At 41.2% G+C, this 26,185-nt stretch overlaps 1 protein-coding gene across 8 annotated transcripts in view; it reads left to right on the top strand.

Annotated features, from left to right (window-relative positions):
- The window catches only part of LOC115865665 (RE1-silencing transcription factor-like), a 284,605-nt gene that overhangs the window by 233,000 nt on the left and 25,420 nt on the right, over positions 1–26,185 (top strand). The window lies entirely within an intron of this gene.

The following is a 26,185-nucleotide window of genomic DNA, read 5'->3' on the forward strand; positions in this document are numbered from 1 at the left end:
TTTGGAGATCATTCGGGTCTTTCTCTAATCCATGTCCCCTACATGCGAAAATAATATTTTTCTCCAATTTTTATTACTCAAATATTTTATGCTTTTGAGAGTGTATTTTTTTTTGGCTGCATTGGGTCTTAATTGCTGCACTTGGGCTTTCTCTAGCTGCGGCGAGCAGGGGCTACTCTTCATTGTGGTGCACGGGCTTTACATTGTGGTGGCTTCTCTTGTTGAGGAGCACAGGTTCTATGTGTGCAGGCTTCAGTAGTTGTAGCACGCAGGCTCAGTAGTTGCAGCATGCAGGCCTTAGAGCACGTAGGTAGGCTTCAGTAGTTGTGGCGGGGAGGCTCAGTAGTTGTGGTGCACGGGCTTCGTTGCTCCGAGGCATGTGGGATCTTCCTGGACCAGTGATCGAATCTGTGTCCCCTGCATTGGCAGGCAGATTCTTAACCACCATGCCATCAGGCAAGTCCCAAGAGTATATCTTCTATATTATTTTATTTATTTTTTTGGCCACACAGTGTGGCCTGCAGGATCTTAGTTCCATGGCCAGGGATTGAACCCATGCCCCTGCAGTGGAAACGCAGAGTCCTAACCACTGGACGGCAGGGAATTCCCCTATTTTATTTTATTTATTTATTTATTTATTTTATTTTTTTTAAACACATCTTTATTGGCGTATAATTGCTTCACAATACCGTGTTAGTTTCTGTTGCACAACAAAGTGAATCAGCCATATGCATACACATGTCTCCATATCCCCTCCCTATCCCACACCTCTAGGTCATCACAGAGCACCAAGCCGATCTCCCTGTGCTATGCTGTTTCCCACCAGACAACTATTTTACATTCAGTAATGTATATATGTCGATGCTATTCTCATGTCGCCCTCCCACCCCATGTCTTCAAGTCCATTCTCTATGCCTACCTCTTTATTCCTGTCCTGCAACTAGGTTCTTCAGAACCATTTTCTGTTTTTAGATTCCATATATATGTGCTGGCATACAGTATTTGCTTTTCTCTTTCTGACATACTTCACTCTGTATGACAGACTCTAGGTTCATCCACCTCACTACAAATAACTCAATTTTGTTTCTTTTTATGGCTGAGTAATATTCCATTGTATATATGTGCCACATCTTCTTTATCCATTCATCTGCCAATGGACATTTAGGTTGCTTCCATGTCCTGGCTATTGTAAATAGTGCCGCAATGAACATTGTGGTGCATGTTTCTTTTTGAATTATGGTTTTCTCAGGGTATATGCCCAGTAGTGGGATTGCTGGGTCACATGGTAGTACTATGTTTAGTTTTTTAAGGAACCTCCATACTGTTTTCCATAGTGGTTGTATCAATTTACATTCCCACCAACAATGTAGGAGGGTTCACTTTTCACCACACCCTCTCTAGCATTTATTGTTTCTAGCTTTTTTGATAATGACAATTCTGACCAGTGTGAGGTGATATCTCATTGTAGTTTTTTTTTTAATTTATTTTTTTATTTTTTATTTTTTATTTTTTTGCGGTACACGGACCTCTCACTGTTGTGGCCTCTCCCGTTGCGGAGCACAGGCTCCGGACGTGCAGGCTCAGCGGCCATGGCTCACGGGCCCAGCCACTCTGCAGCATGTGGGATCTTCTCAGACCAGGGTATGAACCCCTGTCCCCTGCATCGGCAGGCGGAGTCTCAACCACCGCGCCACCAGGGAAGCCCCTCATTGTAGTTTTGATTTGAATTTCTCTAATAATTAGTGATGTTGAGCATCTTTTCATGTGCCTCTTGGCCATGTGTATGTCTTCCTTTGTGAAATGTCTATTTAGGTCTTCCACCCATTTTTTAACTGGATTGTTGGTTTTTTTGATATTGAGCTCCATTAGCTGTTTGTATATTTTGGAGATTAATCCTTTGTCTGTTGTTTCATTTGCAAATATTTTCTCCCATTCTGAGGGTTGTCTTTTTGTCTTGTTTATGGTTTCCATTGCTGTGCAAAAGCTTTTAAGTTTAATTAAGTCCCATTTGTTTATTTTTGTTTTTATTTCCAGTTACTCAAGGTCAAAAAAGATCTTGCTGTGGTTTATGTCAAAGAGTGTTTTTCCTATAGAAGTTTTATAGTGTTTCGTCTTACATTTAAGTCTTTAATCCATTTGGAGTTTATTTTTGTGTATGGTGTTAGGTAGTGTTCTAATTTCCTTCTTTTACATGTAGCTGTCCAGTTTTCCCAGAACCACTCATGGAAGAGGGTGTCTTTTTTCCATTGTATGTTCCTGCCTCCTTTGTCATAAATTAGGTGCCCATATATGTGTGGTTTATCTCTGGGCATTCTAACCCATACCATTGGTCTACATTTCTGTTTTTGTGCCAGTACCATACTGTCTTGATTACTGTAGCTTTGTGGTATAGTTTGAAGTCAGGGAGCCTGATTCCTCCAGCTCCGTTTTTCGTTCTCAAGATTGTTTTGGCTATTCGGGGTCTTTTGTGTTTCCATACAAATTGTAAGATTTTTTTCTTCTAATTCTGTGAAGATTGTCATTGGTAGTTTGATAGGCTTGCACTGAATCTGTAGATTGCTTTGGGTAGTATAGTCATTTTCACAATATTGATTCCTCCAGTCCAAGAACATGGTATATTTCTCCATCTGTTTATGTCATCTTTGATTTCTTTCATCAGTGTTTTATAGTTTTCTGAGTAAAAGTCTTTCGCCTCCTTAGGCAGGTTTATTCCTAGGTATTTTAATCTTTTTGTTGCAGTGGTAAATGAGAGTGTTTCCTTAATTTCTGTTTCTGAATTTTCATTGTTAGTGTATAGGAATGCCAGAGATTTCTGTGCATTAATTTTGTATCCTGCAACTTTACCAAATTCATTGATTAGTTCTAGTAGTTTTCTGGTGGCATCTTTAGGATTTTCTATGTACAGTATCATGTCATTGGCAAATAGTGACAGTTTTACTTCTTCTTTCCCAATTTCTATTCCTTTTATTTCTTTTTCTTCTCTGACTGCTGTGGCTAGGACTTCCCAAACTATGCTGAATAAGAGTGGAGAGAGTGGACATACTTGTCTTGTTCCTGATCCTAGTGTAAATGCTTTCACTTTTTCACCACTGAGCATGATGCTTGCTGTGGGTTTGTCATATATGGCCTTTATTATGTTGAGGTAGTTTCCCTCTGTGCCCATTTTCTGGAGAGTTTTTCTCATAAATCGGTGTTGAATTTTGTCAAAAGCTTTTTCTGCATCTATTGAGATGATCACATGGTTTTTATTCCTTAATTTGTTAATGTGGTGTATCACATTGATTCATTTGCATATATTGAAGAATCCTTACATCCCTGAGATAAATCCCACTTGATCATGGTGTATGATCCTTTTAATGTGCTGTTGGATTCTGTTTGCTAGTATTTTGTTGAGGATTTTTGCATCTATGTTCATCAGTGATATTGGTCTATAATTTTCTTTTTTTGTGATATCATTTTCTGGTTTTGGTATCAGGGTGATGGTGGCCTCGTAGAATGAACTTGAGATTGTTTCTCCCTCAGCAATTTTTTGGAAGAGTTTGAGAAGGATTGGTGTTAGCTCTTCTCTAAATGTTTGATAGAATTCGCCTGTGAAGCCATCTGGTCCTGGACTTTTGTTTGTTGGAAAATTTTTAATTATGGTTTCAATTTCAGTGCCTTTGGTTGGTCTGTTTATATTTTCTAATTCTTCCTGGTTCAGTCTTGGAAAATTGTACCTTTCCAATAATTTGTCTATTTCTTTGTGGTGGTCCATTTTATTGGCATATAGTTGTTTGTAATAGTCTCTTATAATCCTTTGTATTTCTGCAGTGTCAGTTGTGATTTCTCCTTTTTAATTTCTAATTTTATTGATTTGAGTCCTCTCCCTTTTTTTCTTGATGAGTCTGGCTAAGGGTCTATCAATTTTGTTTATCTTCTCAAATAACCAGCTTTTAGTTTTATTGATCTTTGCTGTTCTTTTCTGCATTTCTCTTTCATTTATTTCTGCTCTGATCTTTATGATTTCTTTCCTTCTACTGACTTTGGGTTTTCTTTGTTCTTCTTTTTCTACTTGTTTTAAGTGTAGTGTTAGATTGTTTATTTGAGATTTTTCTTGTTTCTTGAAGTGAGATTGAATTCCTATAAACTTCCCTCTTAGAACTGCTTTTGCCTCATTCCATAGGTTTTGGATCATCTGTGTTTTCATTGTCATTTGTTTCTATGTATTTTTTAAATTTCTTCTTTGATTTCTTCAGTGATCTCTTGGTTATTTAGTAGTGCACTCTTTAGCCTCCATGTATTTGTGATTTTTACAGGGTTTTTTTTCTGTAATTGATTTCCAATCTCATAGCTTTGTGGTCAGAAAAAATGCTTGATATGATTTCAATTTTCTTAAATTTTCCAAGGCTTGATTTGTGACCCAAGATGTGATCTATCCTGAAGAATGTTCCATGTGCACTTGAGAAGAAAGTGTATTCTGCCACTTTTGGGTGGGATGTTCTATAAATATCAATTAGATCTATCTGCTCTATTGTGTAATTTAAAGTTGTGTTTCTTTATTTTCTGTTTGGATGATCTGTCCATTGGTGTAAGTGGGGTGTTAAAGTCCCCTGCTATTATTGTGTTACTGTCGATTTTTCCTTTCATGGTTGTTAACATTTGCCTTATGTATTGAGGTGCTCCTGTGTTGGGTGCATAAACATTTATAATTGTTATATCTTCTTCTTGGATTGATCCTTTGGTCATTATGTAGTGTCCCTCCTTATCTCTTGTAACAGTCTTTGTTTTAAAGTTTATTTTATCTGATACGAGTATTGCTACTCCAGCTTTCTTTTGCTTTCCCTTTGCATGGAATATCTTTTTCCATTCCATCACTTTCAGTCTATATGTGTCCCTAGGTCTGAAGTGGGTCTCTTGTAGACAGCATATATATGGGTCTTGTTTTTGTATCCATTCAGCCAGTCTGTGTCTTTTGGTTGGGGTATTTAATCTATTTACATTCAAGGTTATTATCGATATGTATGTTCCTATTACCATTTTCTTTTTTTTTTTTTAATAAATTGATTTATTTATTTATTTTTGGTGGTGTTTGGTCTTCGTTGTTGAGTCTTCATTGCTGTGCATGGGCTTTCTCTAGTTGTGGTGAGCAGGGGGTTCTCTTCGTTGTGGTGCACGGGCTTCTCATTGCTGTAGCTTCTCTTGTTTCGGAGCTCAGGCTCCAGGCATGTGGGCTTCAGTAGTTGTGGCACTTGGGCTCAGTAGTTGTGGCTCACAGGCTTAGTTGCTCTGTGCCATGTGGGATCTTCCCAGACCAGGGCTTGAACCTGTGTCCCATGCATTGACAGGAAGATTCTTAACCACTGTGCCACCAGGGATGTCCCCATTTTCTTAATTGTTTTGGGTTTGTTTTTGTGTGTCTTTTTCTTCTCTTGTATTTCCCACTTAGAGAAATTTCTTTAGCATTTGTTGTAAAGCTTGTTTGGTGGTGCTGCATTCTCTTTGCTTCTTTTTGTCTGAAAAGCTTTTGACTTCTCCACCGAATCTGAATGAAATCCTTGCTGGTTAGAGTAATCTTGGTTGCAGGTTTTTCTCTTTCATCACTTTAAGTATATCCTGCCACTCCCTTCTGGTCTGCAGAGTTTCCACTGACAAATCAGCTGATAACCTTATGGAGATTCCTTTGTATGTTATTTTTTGTTTTTCCCTTGCAGCTTTTAATATTTTTTCTTTGAATGTAATTTTTGTTAGTTTGATTAATATGTGTCTTGGTGTGTTTTTCCTAGAGTTTATCCTATTTGGGACCCTCTGTGCTTCCTGGACTTGGGTGACTATTTCCATTCCCATGTTAAGGAAGTTTTCCCCCATAATCTCTTTGAATATTTTCTCAGACCCTTTCTTTTTCTCTTCTTCTTCTGGGACCCCTATAATTCGAATGTTGGTGTGTTTATTGTTGTCCCAGAGGTCTCTGAGGTCGTCTTCAATTCTTTTCATTCTTTTTTCTTTATTCTGCTCCTTGGCAATTATTTCCACCATTTTGTCCTCCAGCTCACTTATTCGTTCTTCTGCCTCAGTTATTCTGTTATTGATTCCTTCTAGTGTATTTTTCGTTTTGGTTACTGTGTTGTTCATCTCTGTTTGTTTGTTCTTTAGTTCTTCTAGATCTTTGTTAAACATTTCTTGTATTTTCTCAATCTGTGCTTCCATTCTATTTCCAAGGTTCTGGATCATCCTTACTCTGAATTCTTTTTCAGGTAGATTGCCTATTTCCTCTTCATTTATTTGGTTTTGTAGGTTTTTACCTTGCTCCTTCATCTGTGATCTATTTTTTTGCTGTCTCATTTTTTGTTTTTTTATGAGTGGGATTGTGTTCCTGCCTTACTGGTTGTTTGGCCTGAGGCTTCTAACACTGGAGTTTTAGGCTGTTGGGTAGAGCTGGGTCTTGGTGCTGAGATCAGGAACTCTGTGAGACCTCACTCCAATGAATATTTTCTGGGGTCTGAGGTTCTCTGTTAGTCCAGTGGTTTGGACTCAGAGCTCCCATCGCAAGAGTTTCCACCCAACCCCGGGCTCACAAATCAAGATCCCGCAGGCCACACGGGGTGGCAAAAAAACAAACAAACAAAAACAATAACAAAGTAAAAAATAAAATTATACTAGGAAACTAACAGATATGTTAGAAAGAATGTAAAAATAAAAATGAATCAACAACTGGAAGGTACATCAGTACCAGAATAGTAAAAAAGAGGAGGAGGGAAAGGAAAAAAAAGGGGGGGGGACTTGGCTGTGGAGAGCGGGGCCTAAGCATGGGCGAGGTTTGGACGGTGGGCAGGGCCAGTGCTCAGGACCCACAGGGCTGGAAAAGGCCCTGGGGCTCTGTGGGGTGGGGCTTAGGCTCAAGGATCAGACGGGGCCCAGGCGTGCCTCCACCCCAGGTCTCAGAGGGCAGGGGACCTCACCTGGTAGCCCAGCAGGTTTCCTGGGCTCGAGTGGGTTGGACAAACTCCCTCCTCTCCTCTCCTGCTCCTCTGGCCTGGGGTCTGGGAGGGCCCCTCCCACTTGCCTCTCCAGATCTCCCCAGCCTCCCCCCTATGCCTCCAGGACCAATGTTGGAGGGGAAGGGGAAGGGGGAGCCTTGGAGGGCAGGGTACTGGCCTGGGAGCTCAGCAGGCTCCCCACGCCCAGGTGGGCGGGGCAATCGCCCTCCACTCCTCTCCTGCTCCTCCCCGACGGCCCCTCCCACCTGCCTCTCCTGATCTCCCCCGGCCTCCCTCCTATGCCCCCAAGGACCCACGCAGTCTGGAGGGGGCTTGGAGGGCAGGAGATCGGCCTGGGAGCTCTGTAGGCTCCCTGGGCCCCTAGAGGGTGGGGCAATTGCCCTTCGCTCCTCCCCGAGGGTCCCTCCAGCCTGCCTCTCCTGATCTCCCCAGCCTTCCTCTTATGCTCCCAGGGCCGACGCAGCCTGGGTGGGGCTTTGGATTGGGGGTACTGGCTTGGGAGCTCAGCAGGCTCCCCAGCCCGAGTGAGCCAGGTGATCGCCTGCCGCTCCTTTCCTGCTCTTCCCGGAGAGTCCCTCCCACCTGCCTCTCCTGATCCCCTCCACCTCAGGGGTGCCAATCCTGTCTGGCATCCACTTCTCCTCCTCGCTCTGTCTCCCTACATCCTACCGGTTCACTCTGGGGTTCCTCCCATCCTTTTGGGGGTCAGAGTCCCACACTAGCGTCCAGCAGGCGCCCTAGTTGTGGGGAGAGCTAACTCTGCATCTCTGCACACCGCTATCTTGACTCCTCCTTTATTTTTTTAATTTATTATTATTTTTTTTGGCTGCGTTGGGTTTTTGTTGCTGTGCACGGGTTTTCTCTAGTTGCGGCAGAGTGGGGGTTACACTTACTTGTGGTGCACGGGCTTCTCGTTGCAGTGGCTGCTCTTGTTGAGGAGGACAGGCTCTAGGTGCGGGCTTCAGTAGTTGTGGCTCATGGGCTCTAGCGCATAGGCTCAGTAGTTGTGGTGCAGGGGCTTAGTTGCTCCGTGGCATGTGGTATCTTCCCGGACCAGGGATCGAACCTGTGTCCCCTGCATTGGCAGGTAGATTCTTAACCACTGTGCCACCAGGGAAGCCCCTCCTCTATCTTATTTATTTTTATTTATTTATATTTTTTTGCAGTACATGGGCTTCTCACCGCTGTGGCCTCTCCCGTTGTGGAGCACAGGCTCCGGACGTGCAGGCTCAGCGGCCATGGCTCACGGGTCCAGCCGCTCCGCGGCATGCAGGATCCTCCCGGACCGGGGCACGAACCCGTGTCCCCTGCATCGGCAGGTGGACTCTCAACCACTGCGCCACCAGGGAAGCCCCCCTATGTTATTTTAAAATGGAGTAATCCACAAGTTCAGAAAAGTAAAATAATAAAAATTTAAATAAAGTAGTTATATCTTAACTTTTTTAAAATTAATTTTTATTGGAGTATAGTTGCTTTACAGTGTTGTGTATACCTTAACATTTAAAGTGAATTTTTTGTTATTCATTCAATCATTAATTTAACAAATATCTATGAAGTTCCTACTATTTGCCAGGCAGTGTTTCAGACCTGGGGAGCAGCCGACAAGTTCTCTGCTTGCATTATGGTGAGAGAACATGACAGTCAAGAGAAATAGGGAGAGGATGGATAAGCAACATAATAGAATGTTTCATTTTAGCTAGTGATATGTAGTATGAAAAAAAAATACAAGTTTGGATATTTATTGATTTGAAAAGATCTTTAGAGTATAGTTGACCCTTGAACAACACAGGTTTAAACAACACGTGTCCACTTAGGTGTGGATTTTTCAGTGAACATGTACTACAGTACTGCCCAATTCGTGGTTAGTTGAATCTATGGATGTGGAACCGTAGATACAGAGAGCTGCCTTCAAGTTATGCACGGATTTTGACTGCACAGAGGGTCGGTGTCACTAACCTGAGAATTGTTCAAGGGTCAACTATATACTGGTAAATGAAAAATGAGAGTTGCAAAATAAGGAGGTTTTTGGGATCTCAGTTTTAGGGATCTCAGTTTTAGGCATATGTAGGTGTCTTACCAAAAAATGTTGAGAAGTATATACACTAATATATAAGTATATAAGATACTGAAAAAAAAAAAGAGAGAGACCATTTGAATTAGGGATCTATTTCCCAATATTAGGAACAAAGAAAATAGGAGGAGCTGAGTTCTCTGGGACCTTCAAAACATCTATCAGATTATATGGCCACCTAGGGAGAAATTTTTCCTAATGGTCTGGAGCCATACTGACAAAAATTATTGACAGGGTGATAATTTAAGATCTCTTGTTTGCATTAATGTGTTCCCCTGCCCACTTCTATGGTCATTTTTTTTTTTTTTTTTTTAGCAGTGCTGTGCAGCTTGTGGGATCTTAGTTCTCCCACCAGGGATTGAACCTGCGCCCCTGCAGTGGAAGCACAGAGCCCTAGCCACTGGACCACCAGGGAATTCCCTATGGTCAAATTTTCATATTACCTGAAGAAATGCTTTGCAGGTAGTAGGTGCTTCATAGCTATTTGCTGCAAATTGGCAGGAAGGAATGTATGAACTTACTATGGAATGAAAAACAGATGTCACTATTTTGGAAATGTAATCAAACAGCTTTTGAGGTACCAGGAAGGAGCATATTTGCAAATCAGGAAATACTCAACCCCAGGAAGCATGTGCTAGTATGCTTTTGGTCAAAACATCTTCATAGAAAGCCCTGGGTCACATTTTTACTTTGGTGACTATTAAAATTTTTAATCTGTCCAGGGAATTTATTTCCAAAATGACATTCTGAGTGACCGCTTCCATTCAGAGCAAGCTGGGTTTCGTGATAATTGCCTTTGATGTCTGTTCTGTGGCCTTCCTCCCTCTCCTAAACCGTGTAGCTGTCAATTACGGTGGGAGGCTGCGCATAACAATGGAGACTACTGCCTCAGTAAAGGCGGTATCCATGGTGCCAGAGGCTGCAGGCACTGCTGAAGGCTATACTGAGTGCAAAGGGAACTTCCAAGTGTTTGCTTACACTGAAATATATGATTTTCCTTTCTAAAACCTATGCCCATCGTCACATGGTTTTGGGTAGCAGTTTCATCTCAACTCTTCACAAGCTGTGGGCAAAGTGATTCTTAATATTGCAAGGCTGCATCTGGAGAATTCAGAGGGCAGGTAGAGAAAAAAGATCATCCCTAGGGTGTTAACAGTGCCCCAGGGGCTGTTTTTCATAAACCATTTCCGCCTTCCACAACCAGCATCTTTCTTGAAGGATTAAGATGTTTTACCACTACCAGAGAAAGGAACTAACATTTACTGAGTAATGATTATGGGCTGTTGGCTGTATGGATCAGTTTTAATTCTACCTTATTTAAGAGGTATTATCAATCCACTTTACAAATGAGAAAAATGAGTCTCCTTTAGGGTGTATACTCAGATTTCTTGACTCTAAAAATCATGTTCATTCTACTTACAAGGAGCTTTGAGAGAGTAGGGGACGGGAGTCAAGATTACTGGGTTGTTTGGGGCAGTATGCTCAGTAAATGACACCAGGACAGTGCTTCACAAGGATGAGCATAAAGTAGTCTAATCCAACATATTAGTTTAATTATATTGGAATAAAACACTCACCTTGAATGCATCCTGATTTGGGGGAAATAACTGAAATTTTAAGACAATTGAAAGTGCCTCTTTATGAATTTTTAAACAGTTTAATAGGTGTCCTGATCCCCAGCCCATCACACCTCTACAATGAGTCAAGGATCAAGGACTCCTTTTTCAGATCCTAATGCTCCAGGTTTCCACTCTTGGCCATTTCCCAGTAAGATAAAGGAAGATGCCAGCCATACTGGGATAAAGTTGTACTTTGGGCTCCCGCTGACTTCCATAATTCATCACTTTTCAAATACGCCCATGTTAGTGTAAGCTATGCTCATCATCATGAACTTCTCAATGTCTTTCTGAGCCTACCACCAACATTATTTAAAATTGACAAAATGTTTCCTAGACATGAAATTAAAATGTACTCACGGGTTTCCCTGGTGGCACAGTGGTTAAGAATCCACCTGCCAATGCAGGGGACACGGGTTCGAGCCCTGGTCCGGGAAGGTCCCACATGCTGTGGAGCAGCTAAGCCTGTGCACCACAACTACAGAGTTTGCACTCTAGAGTTGTGATCCGCAACTACTGAGCCCCTGTGCCACAATTACTGAAGCCTGCGCGCCTAGAGCCTGTGCTCTGCAACAAGAGAAGCCACCGCAATGAGAAGCCCTCGCACTGCAACGAAGGGTAGCCCCTGCTTGCTGCAAATAGAGAAAGCCTGCGCACAGCAACAGAAGACCCAATTTAGCCAATAAATAAATAAATAAATAAAATCTATAAAAAAAGAAAAAAAAATGTACTTGCAAACCTGACAAATAGAGTTGCAGGTAGAAGTGGATACAAATAATTCCTTGAAACCCAGAAGTTCATAGAAAGGAAATTTAAAAGTTATCAAACTCTTGGGACTTCCCTGGTGTTCCAGTGGTTAAGACTCCCGCATTTCTACTGCAGGGGGCGCGGGTTCAATCCCTGGTCGGGGAACTAAGATCCCCATACTGCACAGCCAAAAAACCAAAACCAAACAAACAAAATTATCAAACTCTTGATTGTGTGGAATAGTATAAGAACAAATTGTCATAGAGAATGCTAGGTTGTCTACAAGCAGTGAAAGATGAGTTCTTTAGAAATAGAAAATGTTTTCAAAAGTAGATACCATTGATTCTGGAAGGAAAAAAAGAAGATATGGCAAGAGAAGCCATTTCAAATCTTCTACTTGAATCGTGTTCTTGGAGATGACTTTTTCCCAGGGCTGAGTCTAAAATAAAGAATGTGTCTTTTCCATTGTCATTATTTAAGTCCTACTTATGAATATGAAAGTCCAGCTCTCTGAAAAAAGTTGAATACTTTAAAAGGAGCTTCAGCTCTTTAGCAAGTCACTGGTATGAGTATATCACATGTCACAAATTCTGTTTTGAACTTAAAATCTGATTTTGAAAAAATCTGATTTTGGAAAAATTTCAATGGTAGATTTAGTTTTAATTTGCCCTGCTTTAAGAGATTTTGCACAGAAAAATTCGCCTGAAGTTTTTCTAAGTTCCTTTTACCTCTTTTATAACAGTGCCTCTTAAATTTTAATGTGCATGGACAGCTTGTCAAAATGCAACTTCTGATTCAGTAGGTGTGGGTTGAGTTTCAGATTTCGCATTTTTAACAAGCTCTCAGGTGATAACAGTGTTGCTGGCCCATGAAATACATTCTGTGTGAGACTTTAGATCACAGAATTCTTAAAACTTGGTGGGACCAGTTCTCAAAAGCAGGGACTAAATGGAAGACTTTTTTTCATAAGGAGACATTTAAGAATGAAAAGAATATGAATAGAAACTATCTTAAACCAGGACTCAGTGAGGGCTTTACTGTGGAGAAACAATGATAGGTTTTAAACAAGGAGGAACTTGGTTAGATTGGTTTACTATCACTCCTTTCTTGCTAAGTAGGAGTCTACATTAACAACACACAAGCCCCCACTGGGGGAAGTAGCCAGAAAACTGCAAAAAGGCCCTAGCGAAGTTTTTCTTTCTCCCTCCCTCATGGCAGTTATATGCAAGTTGAGAAATTTCATCAAGCATAGGATAATAAACTTTGCTCAAGATACATATGATCTCAAAGTTACAAACTCCCAGGGCTTTACAGTTTTGTAAAATACAAGAAAAATTATTTAAGGAAGCTTTCTGGATTCCATAACAAACTGCAACATCTTTCCTCTGATTCTTTTTAAGCCTTGATATCTTTGCAGTATATTCTCATAGGGTCATCATGAGACAAAACCATGTAGTCCTTGGGAATTCCCTGGTGGTCCAGTGGTTAGGACTCTGTGCTTCCACTTCAGGGGTCACAGGTTTGATCCCAGTTCGGAAAACTAAGATCCTGCAAGCCCAATGCCTGCTTTCATCATGACACTTAATACCTTGTATTTATAAATCTCTTTATATAAATCTCCTTACTTAAACTGTCTCCTTGGAAAAGATAATAAAGGTAACCTTTATTCATCACTTACTATGTGAAGGCATATTCTAAATACTTTTTATCATTACAACAGGCTAATGAAGTAGATGCTGTTATCCACGCCCACTTATAGATGAAGAAACTGAGACAGAGTTGTAGTAATTGCCAAAGTCATTGAGCTAGTTAGTGAAAGGGCTGAGATTTGAGCCCAGGCAGTCAGGGTCTAGAACCCACATTCCACTTCAGTAGAAGCTTCCTCAAGTATTGCTGTCAAGAATTCTATAACATAGCACAGTGTGGTGTGTACCAGGCATCTAATCTTGTTGGATTTCACTTTGGTGAGATCATCAAGATCCTGCTAGGAACGTAATTATTGTTTGTAGAGTCTAAATCTCTTCCAGAAGTCTCAGGTACCTCTGTAGTATAAGTTTTCTACTTGTACTGTCTCCACATCTTCAGCTTCCATTTACCCTTTAACCCATTCACATCCAGCCAGGCATCTGTCCTCATCATTCCACACTAAGCGACCTTTTTAAAGTCCTGGCTGTCTTCCATGTTGCCATATCTAATACATGCATTCTACTCCTTATCTGACACAGCCTCTCAGCAGCATTTGACCCAGCCCTCTATTTTCCCTGACACTAGACTGTTTTGTTCTCTGATGTCTCTGTTCCCTCTCCAGTCTCCTTTGCTATCTCTTCATCCTCTGTGGGTCTCTAAATATTGGAGTTCCAATTTGATATTGTATCACGTCAACTACTCTGTGTCAGTCTTTATTCCTTCTCTCATTCTTTTCCCCACTCCTTCATCCCTCTCTGTTTATCCTCATGACTGTAAATACCTTATTTTTAAAAAAATTATTAGTTTTATTTATTTATTTTTGGCTTCATTGGGTCTTTGTTGCTGTGCACGGGGCTACTCTTCGTTGAGGTGCGCGGGCTTCCGTTGCAGTGGCTTCTCTTGTCACACGGCATGGGCTTTAGGTGCCCGGGTTTCAGGAGTTGTGGCTCCTGGGCTCTGGAACACAGGCTCAGTAGTTGTGGCACGTGGGCTTAGTTGTTCCACAGCATATGGGATCTCCCTGGAGCAGGGCTCGAACCCGTGTCCCCTGCATTGGCAGGTGGATTCTTAACCATCTGCGCCACCAGGGAAACCCTGTAAATACCTTCTTGTTGATGCAAATGACTCTCAAACTTACATTGTCAACTCAGGCCTCTTCCCTGAACTCTAAGCTTAGAACTTCCTTAACATCTCCACTGGCGTGTTTCATGGGCATCTTAAACCTCGCATGTTCAAAATTAAACCTGATTGTATTGTATAAGAAGAAAAAATAAGCACCATAAGCTGTGGAGACTGGGCAAATCTTGTGCCAAAGAAAAGGTCTTTTCTCACATGACATTGACTACAAAGAGGAAACCAAGGGGTAAGGAAAATGATGTTTATTAGATACTTGCCCAAATTTAAAATATGACTCCCAGAGGTGTGTGTGTGTGTGTGTGTGTGTGTGTGTGTGTGTGTGAGAGAGAGAGAAAGAGAGAGAGAGAGAGAGAGAGAGATTTGTTTAACTTATCAGCAAGGGAACTGGCAGACAATAAAGCTGTTTCAAAGACCATTTGAAGAATACAGATTTGTAAAGTCAGCCAGGAAAGACATGCTAAATAAATTTGCTAGATGACAGACACAACTAGTTAATGTCCTACAGGGCACTAAAATTGTAGCCATTTGGAGGTATTGTTTCAGCTGGAGAGGAATCATTTGCCCCTCTATCAGGCAAAAGTCTTCACATTAACATGTAATTACCCAGAGCCTGGGCCTAATCAAAATAAAATAGCATGACAAAAATTGGCCATTTCCCTAAAGAATTAAATCATCCTTGGGTGGGCCTGTTAAGATAGACCTGAAGTGTGACATTGGAATGATACACAACCTTCTTTTTGCCTTATTTCCATGTTTTGGATAATTTTTCTTAACAAGTATCAGAATCTTTACACACTTTTTTCTTTTTTTTTTTTTTTGCGGTACGCGGGCCTCTCACTGTTGTGGCCTCTCCCGTCGCGGAGCACAGGCTCCGGACGCGCAGGCTCAGTGGCCATGGCTCACGGGCCCAGCCGCTCCGCGGCATGTGGGATCTTCCCAGACCAGGGCACGAACCTGTGTCCCCTGCATCGGCAGGCGGACTCTCAACCACTGCGCCACCAGGGAAGCCCAACACACACTTTTTCTTGAGCACACAGTTTATAATAAATGGACAGAACTGGGATTTTTATTCCAAAGCTCACATTTCTTCTACCATATACCATTGACACATACCTTTTATTTAGGTTGCTTTATTTATCTTATGACAGGAGGTCCTGGTAAGGAATGCGGAACTAACAAGCTACCATCAACCAGGAGAATTTGGGAAAGGTCAAAAGGAGACAGGAGACGCCAGTCCATATGTCCTACCAACCTTCCAGAACCCTTCTGGCTGGAATCCATCTTAGCTGAGCGATATGCGCGCCACCAAGAAGGATCCTGAGTCAGAGTGATTGGCCAGAGACAACCGGGAAACTAACCCCAATACCATAAAACCCAAGACTGCGAGCCACGTGACAGAGCAGTTCTCCTAGCTTCCCTTACCCTGCTGCTCTCCGCCCGGGTGCCCCTTCCCGATAAAGTCTCTTGCTTCGTCAGTACATGTGTCTCCTCGGACAATTCATTTCTGAGTATTAAACAATAACCCACTCCTGGGCCCTAGAAGGGGTCCCCCTTCCTGCAACAAAACGACAAAAATAATACAATTTAGTAATGAGTTCGATGAACTGTATTCAAGGGAAAACCATCCCTGGATTGGGGAGTACACTGCCTCACAGAGAGTGGAGCACTTTTCCCAAGGAATTTTGGGCTACAGTGAGTTTTACAGAGCTTAGAAGAGGCAACAGGAAACAAAGCAAGATTGCCTAGGAGGTCAGCGATTTCTTTATAAGTCTAGAGGGTCCTATTTTCCAGGGTAAGGTGCGCTAGCTAAAGCTCAGCTAGAGGACTGTGATCTGTGTGTGTTAGGTTTCCTTGAGAGTGCGGCGTTTCCTGGAAGTGCAGGCTGACTCAGGTTTAGATTTGTGACCTGGGCCGAGCTGCTGGGGCGGCCTCCATTTTCTGGGTCCCCATACATGAATTATCTTTATCCATACTTCCTATACAGGGGATATTGTGAGAACAAAGTGAGTCTGTGTTGGTCCCACATTCCCTAATCACTGAACGTCATTTTTTCTTAACTGTTCCTTGACGTTGAGTAATCAATGTCACCACAGCTGTCTGCATAAACCACCAAGAGTGACCACATAGTTGTCTCTTTTTGAGTTATATTACATGTTAAAAATAAACTTGAAGAAGTTCCGGGTTTGTTTTATTTAAGCTGGGGACTGTTACTCATTTAATAGCTTCCGAATATAGAAAGCAAAGATAACAGTTTATATTCACTAAAACAATTATATGGAAGGTGAGTGAGTGGTGAGGTAATTCGATTGACTTTCAGTCTGAAACCTCTGGATCTTGGAGGGTGGTGGTTGACAGTTAAAGGAGCTAGCTTTAGCTTTCAGTTTCTTTTCGGAAGAAGCTGGTGTGGCAGGCCTTCCCTAGGATTGTGATCAAGGATCTCTTCAAATAGCACCCTCTATTTTATCTTCTACCCTGTCTTTCTGCACCCTGTAGATTCCTTGGTACCCACAAAACATTCAGTTAGTCATCTCCTTATTTTCTCTCCTTTTACAAATTATTTTTTCATCCCAATCTTAGATTGGTGAGAGAAGATTCAAAAGAGTAAAACCTGACACACTGTAAGTACCGAATAATTGTTAAGTGAATGAGGCAATTTATAAGCAAATTTGAACCCTATAATTTGAATATAACATTATAAGCTGCATAATATAGAAATGCATATTGTTGAAAGTACCCTCCCATAAGCCCATTTCACAAAATAATCCTGGTTAATATTTTGACCACTAGTTTTACTAAAAACACTGAACTGAGCATTCTTATTTATCTCTTTGCACCGTAGGAGGTTATGTTGGGTGAAAAGGTTTCTCGCTCTGTGTGTGTGTGTGTGTGTGTGTGTGTGTGTGTATTCTGGTAGTGCCAACTTATTCGCCAAAAAGTTGTAACAATTTTGACTTCCCTAAACAAAGTGTTGTAAAATGTTCCATGATGAATTTATTTTACTTGAAAAATTCTTATTTTCTAAATTATAAAAGTACACACATCCTTTAGGAAGAGTTGAATAATTTGGGAGCATAGAAAGTAGAAAATTAAAGTATTTCCCACCCTCTATCCAATTTTTGAAATAATTTTACAATGAGATGACAATATGGTCAATGTAGTAACCTCCCAAAGTCAATTATAGTTTTTTTTTCTTCTTTTTCCTCCAACACATGTAAACAACTTATGTCACTCCTAAGGAATTCTGGGAAAGAGCAGCCTAGACCTCTGAGGTCTCAGGCACTCTTGCATTTTGAAAAGGAAAACCCTACCTTACATCCTACCAATCATCTTCAAATGCACCCACATCAAATATATATAATACAAAAGAGTAATAATTTAACATTTTTCTCTGAAAATTACTTGACTATAAGTAACTTATTTATCAGCTATGATTTTTCAATAATTATTCAGCATACTCAGGGTTTTTTGGAAAGTAAGAAAATCTAGCCTATAAATTTTTTAAAAGATATAATGACATTTAATAAATGCTAAATTTATGCATTAAGTTGACATAATGTATTTATAGCCTTTTCATTCAACCATTGTCAATTTGTCTTAGAATTCATTTTTCTTTTTTTTTTGCGGTACGCGGGCCTCTCACTGTTGTGGCCTCTCCCGTTGCGGAGCACAGGCTCGGGACGCGCAGGCTCAGCGGCCATGGCTCACGGGCCCAGCTGCTCCGCGGCATGTGGGATCTTCCCGGACCAGGGCATGAACCCGTGTCCTCTGCATTGGCAGGCGGACTCTCAACCACTGCGCCACCAGGGAAGCCCTAGAATTCATTTTTCAAAGCTTGGAGCATAAACCTTTGTAGTGTTGGTTGATCTGGCTTAGAATTGAAGAGAAATTTATTCTCTCACATTTCTTGAGGCTGGAAGTCCAAAACCAAGGTGTCAGCAGAGCCATGCTGCCTCTGAATGGCCTCTAGGGGAGGATCCATTCCATGCCTCTCCTAAATTCTGGTGGTTGCCAGCTTCCTTGGCTTGTGGCCACATCACTCCAATTTCTGCTTCAGTCTTCACATTGCCTTCTCTGTTTTCCCCTCTGTGTGTGCTTTATAAAGACACCTGTCATTGGATTTAGGACACAACCAGATAATCCAGAATGATCTCCTCATTTCAAGATCCTTCATTTAAGTACATCTGCAAAGGCCTTAAGACAGCACTATGCAAGGCACGTGTGGCTGGAGCCCAGTGAGTGAGGGTAAGAAAAGGAAGAGATACAGTAAGAGACGTTAGGGGGAGAGTAGGAGGAGGAGATGCAAAAATGAGAATACTAGTTGTTAAATGACATAATTGTCGCTTGAAATCAAAGTATGGACGATATATGTTATTAGCTATTAAGTGACTTTGTGAGTATGGACTTAATGTCAGGAGAGATAATCTTCACATCTATTCTGAGCCAAAAAAACCAAGTGAACTTGAGCTTGTCCTAAACCTGGATGATGCACCTCTATCTGCCAGATTCAGTATCTCAATGCTCTGTGGACTGTGTTAGGTAAACAGTGCCAGTTTCCCCCCCTTTGTTTTCCTCTTTTCTAGGTTACATGCAGACTGGCTTCTTATGGAAACAGTCTATCTTCTGATAGAATCTATCTATCTTCCACAACACAGGAATTTAGATTTCATTTTTGTCCAAATCAGTATACTGAATTCGGATAAGGTTTCATGGTGTGACAACCACAGCTGTGATTGGATTGTAGTGGTCTGGTTTTGTTTTCCAAAGAGACTTCATCACTGCTTATTTAAGACTTCCTTGGAGCAAGCCAAGCCTATGCTTAAAATGGTATCTGTTCTAGACTGATGCCATACACTTTATCTTCAGTCCTGATTTGCTCCAACCCCAGGTGCTTTGCCATTCTGGTTTACTTGAGTTTCCTGCATCCCTTCTCCTGCCTCTTCATCTTTCAGCAGAGGACCAGGCTCCCCTCCTCTCGGATGACACATTAAGAATGACCTTAAGGGGACTTCCCTGGTGGCACAGTGGTTAAGAATCCGCCTGCCAGTGCAGGGGACATGGGTTCGAGCCCTGGTCTGGGAAGATCCCGCATGCCTCAGAGCAATGAAGCCTGTGCGCCACAACTACTGAGCCTGTGCTCTAAAGCCCGCGAGCCACAACTACTGAAGCCCGCGAGCCACGACTACTGAAGCCCGCGCGCCTAGAGCCCATGCGCCGCAACAAGAGAAACCACCGCAATGAGAAGCCCGTGCACTGCAGCGAAGAGTAGCCCCCGCTTGCCGCAACTAGAGAAAGCCCGTGCACAGCAACAAAGACCCAATGCAGCCAAAAATAAATGTAAAAAATAAAAATTAATAAATTTATTTAAAAAAAAAAGACCTTAAGGTAACGGATCTCTAGACTTTGGAGTTTTTGCTTATAAACTGCCCATGAGTTGCTTACTTTCCTGAAATAAATACTCCTCTGAAGCTTTGCCTAGCTAGAAGCCATTTCTCCTCCAAACTCTAAAAACTCTTACTGTTTGTGCTTTTACTAAAGCAGGGTATGTTTTATTTCCCAAACTAGATCATAAGTTTGGTGAAGGTCAAAACCTATTTTATACTTCTTTACTTGCCCTCCACCCCCATACCACTTTTTACCTTAAACAGAGAAGATGCTTTATAAATACTTGTTGAATAAAGCAGCTTTAAGGATAAGAAGTAACTTTATAGTATAAATTAGTAGAGACTCTATCAGGAGGAAAATCAACATCCTTGGATACAATATTTTGTGAAAAGATTTGGAACACTTACCAAAATAATGCAAATAACTAAAACACCCCAATAAATCAAGTCTCCATTGTTTATAGTTACATTTTTTCAAGTTAGGTTTATTGAGGTATAATTTGCATTTAGCAAAATTTACCCTTTTAAGTTATTCATGTCTATGAATTTTGAGTAATTTTTACAGTTAGGTATCCATTACTACAGCCAAGATATAGATCATTTACATCACCCCCCCAAATTGCCTCGTGCCTTTTTATAGTCAATCCATTTCCCTCACCACCAGCTCCTGGCAATTACTAATCTCATTTGTATCTCTAGAGCCTTTCCCAGAATGCTGTATAAATGAAATCATAAGGTAAGTAGCCTTTTGTATCTGGCTTCTTTCACTTAGCATAATGCTTTTGAGATTCATCTGTGTAGTTGCCTCTATTAATAGCTAGCTCCTTTTTATTGATATTTAAAGGGTCAGTAATACCCACTCACTGTGGCATATAAAAATTACTTTTAGCAGAAGGCATTTGAGTTCCTAAAATTACTTATCTTCCTAAAAACAGAACTAACATGAACTCAAATCCCCTCCACTAGAGGCCATCCCTGGGATCCGCCAGGGATGATTGACTCTTATCAAGAGCCATGAGAAGTCTCCACACCACATGTAAACAGACATTGTCACAAAACTATCCTATCTCCCATCTGTTCTCCTGAGGCTCATTTATCTTTCCAGAAATTCATTTGTTTTCCCATGAGTTCCCTTTCTCCCTCCCTTTCGCTTATTGAGAACTCATTTGTTTGCCCATAATTGTCTTTCTCTCCCTCCCCTTCCCCTATTAAGATGGTATATAAGCCCCAAATTCTAACTACCCCTTGAGTCACCCTTTTCTCTGCACCCTCTACATACCTTAACAAAAATACGATGATTGAATGTTATCTTTTGCTAATCTGTCTTTTATCAGTTGAATTTGAAAGATCCCAATCACTAAAGAGAGTACAGGAAAAGTTTTAATTCCCTGAGACTTTATTCCATTGTGTGAGTGTATTAAAGTTGTTTTATCCATTCACCAGTTGGACTTTTGGGCTGTTCCCAGTTTTTGGACACTTCCCTACCAGGTCTTTGCATAGCATGAAATTTCAGTTCTGTTCTGAAATGGGATATCTAGATTATATGCGACATGTCTCTATAGGAAACTTCAAGACTGTTTTCCATAATGGTTGTATTGCAGGAAAGAGAGTGGGGCAAGAGAGGATGGTCATGTTCCAGGTTGCAGGCGAGTCCCTGGGATGGCCACCAAGTGTGGGTTCTTGGCTTTGTGCAGGAAAGAATTCAAGAGCGAGCCATAGTAAAGAGAAAGAAGGTTATTCAGGGAGATACACACTCCACAGACAGAGTGTTGGCCATCTCAGAAGGGGAGAGCGGTTGTCAGTTTTTACAGGAGTGGATAATCTCATAGGCTAATGAGTGGGAGGAGTTTCCAGCTATTTGGGGGAAGGGGTGGGGATTTCCAGGAATTGGGCCACCGCCCACTTTATGACCTTTTCTAGTCGGCCCATAGTGCCTGTGGGTGTGTCATTTAGCGTGCTGATGTGTTACAGTGAGCATATACTGCGGCTCAAGGTCTAGTGGAAGTCGACTTGTCTGCCATCTTGGACCTAGCTGGTTCTAACCAGTTTCTGTCGTGTTCTCAGGGTATGTCATTCTTTTAAAGGTTGTGCCCTGTCCCCTTCCTGTCTCATTTGTAACAGTTTGCATTGTCATCATTAATATATGAAGTTCCAGTTGCTTAGCATCCTCGTCAGCACTTTATATTGCCCGCTGTTTTACTTTCAGCCATTCTGGAAGGTTAAGTGATAATTTGAAGACAAATAAGGAAAACATACAGGTTCACTCATCAAAGAAACATTTATTGATAAAACCAGTTAACTTTGGCTGGGTTGCTACACTTTGTCAGATGTTTGATTTTCTTGACTGTCAGGAATAAGATCATGTGGAGAACGGATAACACAGTTCTTTATCTCAAGGTCCTCATGGTCATGTCAGAAAGACATGGGAAAGAAAGTATGTGCACAAGTACATTTCCCATGGCACTTTGGGAGCACATTTTGCCTGCTTCTCAATGTAACAGAAAGGCTGAGAGAAGTTGTATTTTGAGTCAAGTCCCCTTTCCCCTAAACTGATGATGAGCTTTGTACATTAAAATGTCAATCCTGGCTCTTCAGTATTTTAAAAGCAATAGAAGACAATAAGACCTCTCCTAGCCAGAAGATAATTAATTTTAACATAAAACTATACTTAAAAGTTAAGAAAATGTGGTCTGAAGAGACTTCTTACCTCAAATACCCTGTCTGTACAGCCATTGAACAAAGTAGCTCAACAGGCCCAGAGGAGTTTTCAGAAAGGAGTGCTGCTGGGGTCAGGAAAGAACAGAGGAAGCCTGGAGAGTTTGAGAGAGGTAGAAAGGTCAGCAGACTGGTTGGAAATCTGTGTCCCTGGATCCAAGTTCCAGCGGTGCTCTAACTAGTTGTGCAAACTTGGACAAGCCAAATGCTTGCAGGCCTGTTTCTTTTCATCTACAAAACAATTTGGACCTCTAAGGTCTCTTTCAGTTGTGACATTTTCTGGTCTGCATACCATATGGAGGGAGAATCCTAGGAAGAAGGATAATAGGGAAGGCAAGAGCAAATAGATGGAATGCAGGGGAGGGGCAGGGCTGTGCAGGGAGAGGGTTATGGCTTGTATTTAAACAGGGGCAAATGGAGGGACCCTGGAGGCCCAAACGGACTCTTAAATTTCACTAAGGAAAATCCAAGGAAAGACTGGTGTGTGGAACTAGGAGTGTGCTAGGAATACAATATGCAGAAGAGCAGGAAGGGAGATTTTTGACAGGAAGGCAGCGCACAGGGACCGGTGATCTGAGAGCATTTATTTGTCCATTCAACAAACAGCTATTGAAAAGGGGATATTTTAGGGGCCATTCAAAGAAGCAGGCCAGCATTTAGCATGAGGGAAGTCTGTGATGGGTATTGAGCTGGGGGTACCAATGGGGATATGAGGGGCCCCATTTTGAGAGACTGTGACACCAAGCTAGGATCCTGTAAACTTAACGAACACATGTTGAGTAACTACCATGTTACAGGCACTGGACATAAAGACTAATTTCTCTGCCCTTCTGCACCTTGGTTCTAGTAAGGAAAGATAAACAATAAAATGGTAAATAAAATGAATAAATAAAATACATGGCATGTTTGTTAGTGATAAATGCTAATAAGAAAAACAAAGCAGGGAAGGACAGTAGGATTGGGTGTAAAGGGACTGGGGCTGTAATTCTAAAGAGTGCGACCACTGAGAAGATAACATTGGACCCAGGAGGGGAGGGAGTGAGCGGGATGGACAGAGAGGTACTGGATAGTCTTTCAGAAAAAGAACAGCAAGTTGGGAGAGTAGCCAGGGTTCAACAAGGCCAGTGAGGTGAAGGGAAGAGGAACGAGGGGAGAGTAGTTCAAAATGTGGTCTGGGCTCCATGAGGAGGCAGGAAGGATCCCGGCTCATTCTGGAGCTCCCTTGCTCACCTCCTTCCCGTCCCTCAGCATTTAGGGAACACCTCTGTGGCTCAAGCTGCAGATACTGTCATGGATAAGACACTGTGTTCCAGTTGCCAGAACCAGAACAGAAGGTCGAGGCCCAACTGGCAGCGAGGGGAGATGAAGCTGCCATCAACAGCACTAGATCAGGCTGTAAATCCCTGTCTTCAGACACCATCATTCTTGAAGCCAGTGTGGCTCAAGACCTACTGGTGGGTCTCCCCACAGAGGGCAAAAGAAGCTACAGAGAAGAAACTAGGGTATATTGAACTAAAATATATATATAATTTTTCTAGAAAACACCTGCAGGAGATTCAAAATTTAACAGAATAAAAAGCACCTCAGATTTCTAAGCTGCTGAGAATTTTAGACATCACTAGTGCAACCTCTTCATTTTTTGGACAAAACTCAAGAGATGTTCTTTCTTTTTTTTTTTTTAATTTTATAGAAGTATAGGTGATTTACAATGTTGTGTTTAATTTCTGCTGTACAGCAAAGTGACTCATTTATACATATATTCTTTTTCATATTCTTTTCCATTATGATTTATCACAGGATATTGAATATAGTTGCCTGTGCTATACAGTAGGACCTTGTCATTTATCCATTCTAAGAGAAGTGATTTCTCAAAGCAACAGAGGAAAGGAGAAACAGTTCTCTAGCCTACATGGCCAGTACAGTGTCTAATTTATCACCACTTTTTAAACTTCACCAAAAGTTTCAGAATAAGGTTGTAGAGAGCACAAGCAATATTCTAAATTATGTTGTAAGTTCACTGTGACCTAAATGAGAAATAGAAATTGTGCTGACTCAGAGGACAAAAATTTCAGAGCCAGAGTTCAATTCCTATATGATCAGTTATATCAGGAGGAGATTCCTGGAGGGACAAGCATTGACAGGTACTATTGGAAATGTAGGGAAAATGGGAGAAAGGCACCATGCATAAGTCCCTAACAGACCAAAGCCAGCTCTGGCTGGTGACAGCAAGAATAGACCTGAAACCCAACAACATCAGGATGGAGATGTTGTACTCTTATTTTTAAATAGCACTAACTTTATGTAATATGTAACATTTAAAGCAGATTGTTGTAATTCAGTGTAACATTAACATAAGTTCAGTCAAGATAAGCTTTTTTCTAAAGGAAAAAATGAAACATGGTAAGGAATAAAAAGTACATGGAAGCTCAAAAACAATATTAAACCGAACTTATGAAATAAGTCTCTAGAGAAAAATATTACTAAGAGCATATGATAATTAATTTTTTTGTGTGTGTGTGGTACGCGAGCCTCTCACTGTTGTGGCCTCTCCCGTTGCGGAGCACACGCTCCGGACGCGCAGGCTCAGCGGCCATGGCTCACAGGCCTAGCCGCTCCGCGGCATGTGGGGTCTTCCCGGACCGGGGCACGAACCTGTGTCACCTGCATCGGCAGGCGGACTCTCAACCACTGCGCCACCAGGGAAGCCCTAAATTTTTTTTAATGATGAATTAAATATATGGGAAAAAATCCATATTCTCAAAATAAGAAAACCAGAATTCATTGACATTTTAAAGTCTTTATTTTGAAGAAGATCTTAAATTTTGCTTGAAGCAAAGTAAAATACAACCTCTTGAAAAACAATTAAGAATTCAAGTTTATAACACTAGTTTCCCCCAAGGAGAGTTCCTATTGATTTGTAACTTGGCCTTGAATTTGACCTGTGGCCCCTTCATGTCAGGATAATTTGGGTCACTCTGAATATGCCATCTCTTGAACAAGGGCCTCTACTAATTTTAAATGAATGCAGCTGCCGATTTGCCATTCATTTATTTGCATCACAATATGTGGGAATAAATTTGCAATTAATAAAACATTTCCAGTAACAGTCAGACTGAGGAAATGAACATTTATCTAGTAAGTTTAAAAAGATGTTTCAAAAAAAAAAAAGATGTTACATTTTTGCCTTTCTGGACATGAAAAAAGGAAAGAAAGTATATATCTTTGAGGTATTGATTGAGGCCAGAATTGTTCCCTGGGCTACAGCATCTAAAAAAGCCATGCAACCTCAAATTAGATTTTAGTTTAAAAAAAAAAGAATACATTTTTTAAAAAAGAATAAATGTTGAAAATTTTGTACCAGTTCTACAAAAGTTTTTTTCTCCCTTTTTTCCCTCCTTCTTTCCTTGTTTCCTTCCTTCCTCTCTTTCATTTTTCTTTCTCTTTTTCTTTCTTTTTTCCTTCCTTTCTGCATTTCTTTTTCTCTTTGGTTCAATGAAAATGAATAGTTCTCAAGTTTGATTTATGGAGAGGGCTTGCATTTGATATTAAGAATCAAAACCTTTGGTAAACACATTGGGGCCTTCATTCCATCTTGCATCTGACACTACAAAATTAATAATATATTGTCTAGATTTAGGGAAACAGTTCTACTGAGGAGTAGACCAGGGGAGTAAGGAGTTTGGAAGCTCTCGAAAAAGCCAGACAAATGAAGGAACTTGAAAAGAGAAGGAACTGGGGGAGCTCCAGAAAGAGTTAGGGAAGCCTCAGCGGATGGGTTTTGAGGCTTGCTGCTTTCACCGTGTGAAATGTTCCTTCCTCTATTTTCCACCTGTTGAAATTCTAATTCTCCAGGACCAG

This window comes from Globicephala melas, chromosome 5, assembly GCF_963455315.2.
Source record: "Globicephala melas chromosome 5, mGloMel1.2, whole genome shotgun sequence".
Taxonomy (NCBI): domain Eukaryota; kingdom Metazoa; phylum Chordata; class Mammalia; order Artiodactyla; family Delphinidae; genus Globicephala; species Globicephala melas.